Genomic DNA, 12,500 nt, shown 5'->3' on the forward strand with positions numbered 1-12,500 from the left:
CGCCGCTATGTTTTTAATCATCACACACGCGCAAATTAAAACTCCTGGCCCTGGAAATGACTTCCGCCGATGTGTGTGTCCATTGAGCGTTGATTGCTCTTAGCGTAGCAACAAACTGTAATACATGAATTAAAACTGAATGAAGAGGATTCATCCCAATTCGATTCTTAACTCAAAGGTAGTTAGCTAGTGGGGTTTTTTGTTTTGGTTTTTTTTTTTTTTTTTTTTTTTTTTTTTACTCATAAACAAATGAACTTCATCAGCTAATTGTCTAGTGACAATGAATTAACTAAGTAACGAATTCATAGATAACCATTTAGCTTACCTCGTCGAGGATGCCGCCTGGCCGCAGAATCTTCCGAGCAAACAAAAACACGCGCATGCCGCTTGCACCCCGTTCCTCTTTTCTTATTGTTCCTTTGCAAACAGACGCCTGCTGCGGGCCCTGGGTCCGTTGCCCCTCTCCGCCGTCACCCCGACAACGGGTTCATTGTGACGCAGGCCGTCCCCCGCCGAAACCTTGCAAACCCAGGCCCGCTGCGAGCCTGGGGACCGTTGCCCCTCTCCGCCGTCACCCCGACAACGGGTTCATTGTGACACAGGTCGCCCCCGCCCAGACCTTGCAAACGGACGCCTGCTGCGGGCCCTGGGTCCGTTGCCCCTCTCCGCCGTCACACCGACAACGGGTTCATTGTGACGCAGGCCGCCCCTGACCAAACCTTGCAAACCCAGGCCTGCTGCGGGCCTGGGGACCGTTGCCCCTCTCCGCTGTCACCCCGACAACGGGTTCATTGTGACGCAGGCCGCCCCTGACCAAACCTTGAAAACCCAGGCCCGGTGCGGGCCCGGGGTTTTGTTCCCCTCTCCGCCGTCACCCCGACAACGGCTTCCTTGTGACGCAGGCCGTCCCCCGCCCAAACCTTGCAAACCCAGGCCTGCTGCGGGCCCTGGGTCCGTTGCCCCTCTCCGCCGTCACCCCGACAACAGGTTCATTGTGACGCAGGCCGCCCCCGACAAAACCTTGCAAACCCAGGCCTGCTGCGGGCCTGGGGTTTGTTGCCCCCCTCCTCCGTCACCCCGACACCGGCTTCCTTGGGCAGTACCTGATCGCAGTACCTGATTGGGTGCAGGACCCTCCCGACTTAGCCGAACGGCCCTGAGGACGAGGAGCTACTTCGCTGCTCCTTTCCAGGGAATGGGGTCGACTGGGAGCCGACACGAGCGCATCACACGGACACACGCAGGCATGGGGCGCATCGACGCAGCCGGTGACGCGGGCTGCAAGACAACAAGGCGGCGTTATCAACACAGTTGCAAACCTTTTCTTGTCCCTTCCTGGCTTTCGGACTCCTCACCCACTGCCGCCCTCCGCTGCAGGCCCACGGTCCGTTGTCCCTCTCCTCCGTCACCCCGACAACGGGTTCATTGTGACACAGGTCGCCCCCGCCCAGACCTTGCAAACGGACGCCTGCTGCGGGCCCTGGGTCCGTTGCCCCTCTCCGCCGTCACCCCGACAACGGGTTCATTGTGACGCAGGCCGCCCCTGACCAAACCTTGAAAACCCAGGCCCGGTGCGGGCCCGGGGTTTTGTTCCCCTCTCCGCCGTCACCCCGACAACGGCTTCCTTGTGACGCAGGCCGTCCCCCGCCCAAACCTTGCAAACCCAGGCCTGCTGCGGGCCCTGGGTCCGTTGCCCCTCTCCGCCGTCACCCCGACAACAGGTTCATTGTGACGCAGGCCGCCCCTGACCAAACCTTGAAAACCCAGGCCTGCTGCGGGCCCGGGGTCCGTTGCCCCTCTCCGCCGTCACCCCGACAACGGGTTCATTGTGACGCAGGCCGTCCCCCGCCGAAACCTTGGAAACCCAGGCCTGCTGCGGGCCCTGGGTCCGTTGCCCCTCTCTGTCGTCACCCCGACAACGACTTCCCTGTGACGCAGGCCGCCCCCTGACCAAACCTTGCAAACCCAGGCCTGCTGCGGGCCCGGGGTTTTGTTCCCCTCTCCGCCGTCACCCCGACAACGACTTCCCTGTGACGCAGGCCGCCCCTGACCAAACCTCGAAAACCCAGGCCTGCTGCGGGCCCTGGGTCCGTTGCCCCTCTCCGCCGTCACCCCGACAACGGGTTCATTGTGACGCAGGCCGCCCCCCGCCCAAACCTTGCAAACCCAGGCCTGCTATGGGCCCGGGGTCTTTTGCCCGTCTCCACCGTCACCCCGACAACGGGTTCATTGTGACGCAGGCCCGCCCCCGACAAAACCTTGCAAACCCAGGCCTGCTGCGGGCCTGGGGTTTGTTGCCCCCCTCCTCCGTCACCCCGACATCGGCTTCCTTGGGCAGTACCTGATCGCAGTACCTGATTGGGTGCAGGACCCTCCCGACTTAGCCGAACGGCCCTGAGGACGAGGAGCTACTTCGCTGCTCCTTTCCAGGGAATGGGGTCGACTGGGAGCTGACACGAGCGCATCACACGGACACACGCATGCATGGGGCGCATCGACGCGGCTGATGACACGGGCTGCAAGACAACAAGGTGGCGTTATCAACACAGTTGCAAACCTTTTCTTGTCCCTTCCTGGCTTTCGGACTCCTCACCCACTGCCGCCCTCCGCTGCAGGCCCACGGTCCGTTGCCCCTCTCCTCCGTCACCCCAACAACGGGTTCATTGTGACGCAGGCCGCCCCCACCCAAACCTTTCAAACCCAGGCCCGCTGCGGTCCTGGGGTTTGTTGCCCCTCTCCGCCGTCACCCCGACAACGGGTTCATTGTGACGCAGGCCGTCCCCCGCCGAAACCTTGCAAACCCAGGCCCGCTGCGAGCCTGGGGACCGTTGCCCCTCTCCGCTGTCACCCCGACAACGGGTTCATTGTGACACAGGTCGCCCCCGCCCAGACCTTGCAAACGGACGCCTGCTGCGGGCCCTGGGTCCGTTGCCCCTCTCCGCCGTCACCCCGACAACGGTTTCATTGTGACGCAGGCCGTCCCCCGCCCAAACCTTGCAAACCCAGGCCTGCTATGGGCCCGGGGTCTTTTGCCCGTCTCCACCGTCACCCCGACAACGGGTTCATTGTGACGCAGGCCCCCCCCCGACAAAACCTTGCAAACCCAGGCCTGCTGCGGGCCCTGGGTCCGTTGCCCCTCTCCGCCCTCACCCCGACAACGGGTTCATTGTGACGCAGGCCGCCCCTGACCAAACCTTGAAAACCCAGGCCTGCTGCGAGCCCTGGGTCCGTTGCCCCTCTCCGCCGTCACCCCGACAACGGGTTCATTGTGACGCAGGCCGTCCCCCGCCGAAACCTTGGAAACCCAGGCCTGCTGCGGGCCCTGGGTCCGTTGCCCCTCTCTGTCGTCACCCCGACAACGACTTCCCTGTGACGCAGGCCGCCCCCTGACCAAACCTTGCAAACCCAGGCCTGCTGCGGGCCCGGGGTTTTGTTCCCCTCTCCGCCGTCACCCCGACAACGACTTCCCTGTGACGCAGGCCGTCCCCCGCCAAAACCTTGAAAACTCAGGCCTGCTATGGGCCCGGGGTCTCTTGCCCCTCTCCACCGTCACCCCGACAACGGGTTCATTGCGACGCAGGCCGCCCCTGACCAAACCTCGAAAACCCAGGCCTGCTGCGGGCCCTGGGTCCGTTGCCCCTCTCCGCCGTCACCCCGACAACGGGTTCATTGTGACGCAGGCCGCCCCCCGCCCAAACCTTGCAAACCCAGGCCTGCTATGGGCCCGGGGTCTTTTGCCCGTCTCCACCGTCACCCCGACAACGGGTTCATTGTGACGCAGGCCCGCCCCCGACAAAACCTTGCAAACCCAGGCCTGCTGCGGGCCTGGGGTTTGTTGCCCCCCTCCTCCGTCACCCCGACATCGGCTTCCTTGGGCAGTACCTGATCGCAGTACCTGATTGGGTGCAGGACCCTCCCGACTTAGCCGAACGGCCCTGAGGACGAGGAGCTACTTCGCTGCTCCTTTCCAGGGAATGGGGTCGACTGGGAGCTGACACGAGCGCATCACACGGACACACGCATGCATGGGGCGCATCGACGCGGCTGATGACACGGGCTGCAAGACAACAAGGTGGCGTTATCAACACAGTTGCAAACCTTTTCTTGTCCCTTCCTGGCTTTCGGACTCCTCACCCACTGCCGCCCTCCGCTGCAGGCCCACGGTCCGTTGCCCCTCTCCTCCGTCACCCCAACAACGGGTTCATTGTGACGCAGGCCGCCCCCACCCAAACCTTTCAAACCCAGGCCCGCTGCGGTCCTGGGGTTTGTTGCCCCTCTCCGCCGTCACCCCGACAACGGGTTCATTGTGACGCAGGCCGTCCCCCGCCGAAACCTTGCAAACCCAGGCCCGCTGCGAGCCTGGGGACCGTTGCCCCTCTCCGCTGTCACCCCGACAACGGGTTCATTGTGACACAGGTCGCCCCCGCCCAGACCTTGCAAACGGACGCCTGCTGCGGGCCCTGGGTCCGTTGCCCCTCTCCGCCGTCACCCCGACAACGGTTTCATTGTGACGCAGGCCGTCCCCCGCCCAAACCTTGCAAACCCAGGCCTGCTATGGGCCCGGGGTCTTTTGCCCGTCTCCACCGTCACCCCGACAACGGGTTCATTGTGACGCAGGCCCCCCCCCGACAAAACCTTGCAAACCCAGGCCTGCTGCGGGCCCTGGGTCCGTTGCCCCTCTCCGCCCTCACCCCGACAACGGGTTCATTGTGACGCAGGCCGCCCCTGACCAAAGCTTGAAAACCCAGGCCTGCTGCGAGCCCTGGGTCCGTTGCCCCTCTCCGCCGTCACCCCGACAACGGGTTCATTGTGACGCAGGCCGCCCCCCGCCGAAACCTTGGAAACCCAGGCCTGCTGCGGGCCCTGGGTCCGTTGCCCCTCTCTGTCGTCACCCCGACAACGACTTCCCTGTGACGCAGGCCGCCCCCTGACCAAACCTTGCAAACCCAGGCCTGCTGCGGGCCCGGGGTTTTGTTCCCCTCTCCGCCGTCACCCCGACAACGACTTCCCTGTGACGCAGGCCGTCCCCCGCCAAAACCTTGAAAACTCAGGCCTGCTATGGGCCCGGGGTCTCTTGCCCCTCTCCACCGTCACCCCGACAACGGGTTCATTGCGACGCAGGCCGCCCCTGACCAAACCTCGAAAACCCAGGCCTGCTGCGGGCCCTGGGTCCGTTGCCCCTCTCCGCCGTCACCCCGACAACGGGTTCATTGTGACGCAGGCCGCCCCCCGCCCAAACCTTGCAAACCCAGGCCTGCTATGGGCCCGGGGTCTTTTGCCCGTCTCCACCGTCACCCCGACAACGGGTTCATTGTGACGCAGGCCCGCCCCCGACAAAACCTTGCAAACCCAGGCCTGCTGCGGGCCTGGGGTTTGTTGCCCCCCTCCTCCGTCACCCCGACATCGGCTTCCTTGGGCAGTACCTGATCGCAGTACCTGATTGGGTGCAGGACCCTCCCGACTTAGTCGAACGGCCCTGAGGACGAGGAGCTACTTCGCTGCTCCTTTCCAGGGAATGGGGTCGACTGGGAGCTGACACGAGCGCATCACACGGACACACGCATGCATGGGGCGCATCGACGCGGCTGATGACACGGGCTGCAAGACAACAAGGTGGCGTTATCAACACAGTTGCAAACCTTTTCTTGTCCCTTCCTGGCTTTCGGACTCCTCACCCACTGCCGCCCTCCGCTGCAGGCCCACGGTCCGTTGCCCCTCTCCTCCGTCACGCCAACAACGGGTTCATTGTGACGCAGGCCGCCCCCACCCAAACCTTTCAAACCCAGGCCCGCTGCGGTCCTGGGGTTTGTTGCCCCTCTCCGCCGTCACCCCGACAACGGGTTCATTGTGACGCAGGCCGTCCCCCGCCGAAACCTTGCAAACCCAGGCCCGCTGCGAGCCTGGGGACCGTTGCCCCTCTCCGCTGTCACCCCGACAACGGGTTCATTGTGACACAGGTCGCCCCCGCCCAGACCTTGCAAACGGACGCCTGCTGCGGGCCCTGGGTCCGTTGCCCCTCTCCGCCGTCACCCCGACAACGGTTTCATTGTGACGCAGGCCGTCCCCCGCCCAAACCTTGCAAACCCAGGCCTGCTATGGGCCCGGGGTCTTTTGCCCGTCTCCACCGTCACCCCGACAACGGGTTCATTGTGACGCAGGCCGCCCCTGACCAAACCTTGAAAACCCAGGCCTGCTGCGGGCCTGGGGACCGTTGCCCCTCTCCGCTGTCACCCCGACAACGGGTTCATTGTGACGCAGGCCGCCCCTGACCAAACCTTGAAAACCCAGGCCCGGTGCGGGCCCGGGGTTTTGTTCCCCTCTCCGCCGTCACCCCGACAACGACTTCCCTGTGACGCAGGCCGTCCCCTGCCCAAACCTTGAAAACCCAGGCCTGCTATGGGCCCGGGGTCCGTTGCCCCTCTCCACCGTCACCCCGACAACGGGTTCATTGTCACGCAGGTCCCCCCCGACAAAACCTTGCAAACCCAGGCCTGCTGCGGGCCCGGGGTTTGTTGCCCCCCTCCTCCGTCACCCCGACACCGGCTTCCTTGGGCAGTACCTGATCGCAGTACCTGATTGGGTGCAGGACCCTCCCGACTTAGCCGAACGGCCCTGAGGACGAGGAGCTACTTCGCTGCTCTTTTCCAGGGAATGGGGTCGACTGGGAGCCGACACGAGCGCATCACACGGACACACGCAGGCATGGGGCGCATCGACGCGGCCGATGACGCGGGCTGCAAGACAACAAGGTGGCGTTATCAACACAGTTGCAAACCTTTTCTTGTCCCTTCCTGGCTTTCGGACTCCTCACCCACTGCCGCCCTCCGCTGCAGGCCCACGGTCCATTGCCCCTCTCCTCCGTCACCCCAACAACGGGTTCATTGTGATGCAGGCCGCCCCCGCCCAAACCTTGCAAGCCCAGGACTGCTGCGGGCCTGGGGTTTGTTGCCCCTCTCCTCCGTCACCCCGACAACGGGTTCATTGTGACGCAGGCCGTCCCCGCCCAAACCTTGCAAATGCAGGACTGCTGCAGGCCCGGGGTTTTTTTCCCCTCTCCGCCGTCACCCCGACAACGGGTTCATTGTGACGTAGGCCGCCCCCGCCCAAGTTTAGCAAACGCACGGCTGCTGCAGGCCGTGGGTCCGTTGTCCATCTCCGCCGTCACCCTGAAAACGGCTTCCTTGTGATGCAGGTCGCCCCCGACCAAACCTTGCAAACCCAGGCCCGCTGCAGGCCCGGGGTCCATTGCCCCTCTCTGCCGCCACCCCGACAACGGCTTCCTTGTGACCCAGGCTGCCGCCGCCCAAACCCTGCAAACCCAGGCCTGCTGCGGGCCCGGGATCCGTTTCCCCTCTCCGTCGTCACCCTGAAAACGGATTCATTGTGACGCAGGCCGTTCCCCGCCGAAACCCTGCAACCCGAGGGCCGCTGAGGGCCCGGCTTATGTTATCCCGTCTCCGCCGTCATGCCGACAACGCGTTCATTGTGATGCAGGCCGTCCCTCCACTCACGCTGCACCCCGTGACCTGCTGCGATCCTAGCTGCCGTTACCCTGTCTCCACCCTCATGCCCTCAACAGGTACATTGCGATGCAGGTTGCCCCCGCCCAAAGCCCGCACCCCGTGGCCCGCAGCGAGCCCGGCCGCCATTACCCCATCTCCACTGTCACCCTGGCAACAGGTCCATTGTGACACAGGTTTCCCCTATGAGCCCAGCCGCCGTTCTTTGTCTCCACCGCACCTCCCCCCATCCCCCCGACAACCCCACATACTATTCACTGTGATATAGGCTATTCCCCTCCCCGCCCCAGCCCTGCACCCTGTGGCTTGCTGCAAACCCGGCCGCCATTAATCCCTCTCCACCGTCACCCCGATAAAAGGTTCATTGTGACACATGCTGCCTATTGGAGCCTGGCTGCCCTTCCCTGTCTCCGCCGCGCCCACCCCCTCCCCAAACCCCACCGCCCCCCCACCCCGTGCCTCAACCCCCCCCCCCGCCCGCCAGCCTCCCTTCTCTGCCCCACCCCTCCTCGTCGGCCTCGCACACGGTTCACTGTGACACAGGAACACACACACCCCCCCACCCCCCCCCCCCGATTCCTGGACCGTGTGGCTTGCTTCCTTGCCCAGCCGCCCCTACGGGAAGTTGAAGCGGGGAGACTTTAGGACCCAGCGCCGTCTCTGTCTCCTCACTCCTGTCCCTGCCCACCGTTGCCGGCTTTGCCACTGCCGCGGGGAGACTTTAGGACCCAGCGGCGTCTCTGTCTCCTCACTCCTGTCCCTGCCCACCGTTGCCGGCTTTGCCACCGCCGCGGGGAGACTTTAGGACCCAGCGGCGTCTCTTCCTGTTTCCCAGCCGCGCGGCAGAAGGGAGTCCTGGCGCCGTGCAGTCTCGACCCCGGGCTCCCGGGGCACAAGCCCGTGCTCCTGCCCCGACTCCCGCGTTTCTTTCTCAGTCAGTCACTCGCCCTGCTGCAGTCCTGCCTGCCGCCCGCCCCCCCTTGTACTCCACCTGCTGCCACGAGTTGAAAAACAAACGAACGCTGAGCCGGGGGTGGGGGTGGGGGTGGGGGTGTGTGTGGGGGGGGAAGGGATAAAAGCCCAAAACCCCCAAAACTCTCTCAACTGACCTAAACAGAAATCTTTGTCAAAAGGGAAACCATCTCTTCTTCAGCCTACCTTTCCACCAGACTCCGGCTCGCCGACCGCCCTGTTGCCTTCCCTTGTGCCAGACCACCCCCCTCCTTTCCCCTGCCGCTGCTGGCGCCACAAATGAGCCCGTGACCCTTGGCTAGGCGGGAAATGCCGCCCACTCCTCCCTGAAGGAGGATCCAGCTACCTCTCTGCGCCTTCCCCCGCCCCCCCTCCTCGGGGGCGCCAGACAGACTGCTTGGAGAGGAGAAGCACCTGACCTCCTCAGGGCGGGAGAGAGAGGAAGGGGGGGGGGGGTGGGCGGGGGGGGTGGTGCTCGCGCGCTTATCTGTGTGTATGTCTGTTTGGGGGGGGAAGCATGTATGTCTGAGTTGGCACCTGCAGACACATTTACAGCTGGTCAACGTATTTTATTCCCGGGAAATGAAGAAATAAATTCAAGCCGGAAAATAAAATTCCAAAAAAAACAACGGTAAAAAGTTTGGGGGGGGGGGGAGGAGAAGGAGTAGGGGGAGGAGAAGGAAGAAAAGAAAAGGAAAAATAAACCCTCGAGGCGCGGACTTGGCAGTGGGGCACCCCATCCGGAAGCAGAGACTCCTAACTCTCGAAAAAGTTGGGGTACGGGGTGAAAAGGTGCGTGGAAAGGTTGGTTTTACGCACAACCAGCTACAGCGGGTGCCACCAGGTGTCCACGGCTGCGAAAGTGTCGCCAGGTCTACCCGGCTCCGCAGCGCCACCCGGTCTCCCGGGCTCCGGCATTGTAGCCAGGTCTACCTGGCTCCGCAACGCCACCCGGCCTCCCGGGCTCTGGCGGTGTTCGCCAGGCCTACCGTGCTCCGCAGCGCCACCCGGTCTCCCGGGCTCCGGCGGTGTTTGCCCGGTCTACCCGGCTCCGCAGAACCACCCGATCTCCCTTTCCCCGCTCCGGCGGTGTTTGCCAGGCCTACCCGGCTCCGCGGCGCCACCCGGCCTCTCCGGCTCTGGCGGTGTTTGCACGGTCTACCCGGCTCCGATGAACCACCCGGTCCCCCTTCCCCGCTCCGGCGGTGCCGCCGGGCGTACCCGGCTCCGCAGCGCCACCCGGCCTCCCGGGCTCCGGCGGTGTTAGCCCGGTCTACCCGGCTCCGCAGAACCACCCGGTCCCCCTTCCCTGCTCCGGCGGTGCCGCCAGGCCTTCCCGGCTCCGCAGCGCCACCCTGCCCCTCCGGCTCCGGCGGTGTTTGCCCGGTCTACCCTGCTCCGCAGAACCTCCCGGTCCCCATTCCCCGCTCCGGCGGTGCCGCCAGGCCTTCCCGGCTCCGCAGCGCCACCCTGCCCCTCCGGCTCCGGCGGTGTTTGCCCGGTCTACCCGGCTCCGCAGAACCTCCCGGTCCCCATTCCCCGCTCCGGCGGTGCCGCCAGGCCTACCCGGCTCCGCAGCGCCACCCGGCCTCTCCGGCTCTGGCGGTGTTGGCCCGGTCTACCCCGCTCCGCAGAACCACCTGGTCTCCCTTCACGGCTCCGGCGGTGCCGCCAGGCCTTCCCGGCTCCGCAGCGCCACCCTGCCCCTCCGGCTCCGGCGGTGTTTGCCCGGTCTACCCGGCTCCGCAGAACCTCCCGGTCCCCATTCCCCGCTCCGGCGGTGCCGCCAGGCCTTCCCGGCTCCGCAGCGCCACCCTGCCCCTCCGGCTCCGGCGGTGTTTGCCCGGTCTACCCGGCTCCGCAGAACCTCCCGGTCCCCATTCCCCGCTCCGGCGGTGCCGCCAGGCCTTCCCGGCTCCGCAGCGCCACCCTGCCCCTCCGGCTCCGGCGGTGTTTGCCCGGTCTACCCGGCTCCGCAGAACCTCCCGGTCCCCATTCCCCGCTCCGGCGGTGCCGCCAGGCCTACCCGGCTCCGCAGCGCCACCCGGCCTCTCCGGCTCTGGCGGTGTTGGCCCGGTCTACCCCGCTCCGCAGAACCACCTGGTCTCCCTTCACGGCTCCGGCGGTGCCGCCAGGCCTTCCCGGCTCCGCAGCGCCACCCTGCCCCTCCGGCTCCGGCGGTGTTTGCCCGGTCTACCCGGCTCCGCAGAACCTCCCGGTCCCCATTCCCCGCTCCGGCGGTGCCGCCAGGCCTACCCGGCTCCGCAGCGCCACCCGGCCTCTCCGGCTCTGGCGGTGTTGGCCCGGTCTACCCCGCTCCGCAGAACCACCTGGTCTCCCTTCACGGCTCCGGCGGTGCCGCCAGGCCTTCCCGGCTCCGCAGCGCCACCCGGCCTCCCGGGCTCCGGTGGTGTTAGCCCGGTCTACCCGGCTCCGCAGAACCACCCGGTCCTCCTTCCCCGCTCCGGCGGTGCCGCCAGGCCCACTCGGCTCTGCAGCTCCACCCGGCCTCTCCGGCTCTGGCGGTGTTGGCCCGGTCTACCCCGCTCCGCAGAACCACCTGGTCTCCCCGGCTCCGGCGGTGCCGCCAGGCCTACCCGGCTCCGCAGCGCCACCGTCTCCCGAGCTCTGGCGGTGTTGGCCAGCTCTTCCCGTATGCGCAGCACCACCCATTTTCTCTTTTCCGGTTCGGCGGTACCACCAGGCCTCCCCTTCTCCGGAGCGCTACCACCCGTTCTCCCTTTACGGCTCCGGCGGTGTCGCCAGGCCTACCCGGCTCTGCAGCGCCACCCGGCCTCCTGGGCTCCGGCGGTGTTAGCCAGGTCTACCGGGTTCCGTAGCGCCACCCGGTCACCCGTTCCCGCTCCTGCGGTGTAGCCAGGTCTACCCGTCTCCGCAGCGCCACCCGGTCTTGCGGTCTCCGTCGCTGTTGGTCAGGTCTACCCGTCTCCGCAGCGCCACCCGGTCTCCCGCGTTGTTTGCCAGGTCTACCCTGCTCCGCAGCGCCACCCGGTTTCCTCCTCGCTCTGGCGGAGCCGCCGTGCCTTCCCGGCTCCGAGATGCCGCCGGGTCTATTTATTTGCTCCGCCAGGTCCACCCTGCTCTGCATCGTTTCGCGGTCTACCCGGCACTGGCATGACGAGCCTTACGGACCTTCGGGGTAGACCTGTGCTCCCTGCGGCTGCCTTGGTGTTTTCGAAGGGGTCGCTGTTTCGCGGTGCCTCCAGTTGCGTCATCGTAGAAAGCGGCAGCAGTACAGCGCCACCCCGGTAAAGTCCATAGTCGCTCTCTTGAAAGCGAAACCGGGCGTGGACTTAGTTTTACATACTATAGGGGCGAGCGGTGACTCGCGCTTGCAGCTCAGCTCGTGAGCGGCTGCAATGCCCGCGGCGCGGCCGGTGTTAAGTGGGGCGCTGGTCGGCCGTTGAGGTGGCTCTTGTCCCGGTGGTGGCTCAAATTGCCTGCTTGCTCGGCACGGTTGCTCTCTCGCGCTGGTATGCCAAACCCCCACCCCAGCACAGTCGAGAGACCCGGGGAAAGTTGGAGAACGGTCGCAACCGCTGTCCGTTGCATGCCTGGCACCGGTGTTGAGGGTTTGGCTTGAAGCCGAGTTCACCCCGGGCAGAGCTTGATGCTTGGTGGCGGTCGCCAGGCACTCGAACGCTGTGGGGGGGAGACTAGCCTGCCCAGTGGCTTTTCTCTCTCCCTTCTCCTCCGTTGGGTCCCTTGGGATGACCCCGCTGATTTTGGGCAAAAAGGTGAACCAGGACGAGAATTTGCCCCCCCCCGATGGTGTCCAGCCTCCCGTGGCTGCCGCCAGCTCCTTTGAGGGTCTGATCCAAGAGGGAATGGAATGTTGGCGGTGAGGTGGCGTCGCCTCATCCTTCTTTTCACCCCCACCCCCGGCCTTAAGCTGGGGACGCCTGCGAAGCGGGCAAGAGTAACACACACAGGGGCTGCCGCTCCCGGCGGTTGGCCAGTCCAATGCAGATGAACTCCGGGGGTTGA

This window comes from Colius striatus, chromosome 28 (assembly GCF_028858725.1).
Source record: "Colius striatus isolate bColStr4 chromosome 28, bColStr4.1.hap1, whole genome shotgun sequence".
Taxonomy (NCBI): Eukaryota; Metazoa; Chordata; class Aves; order Coliiformes; family Coliidae; genus Colius; species Colius striatus.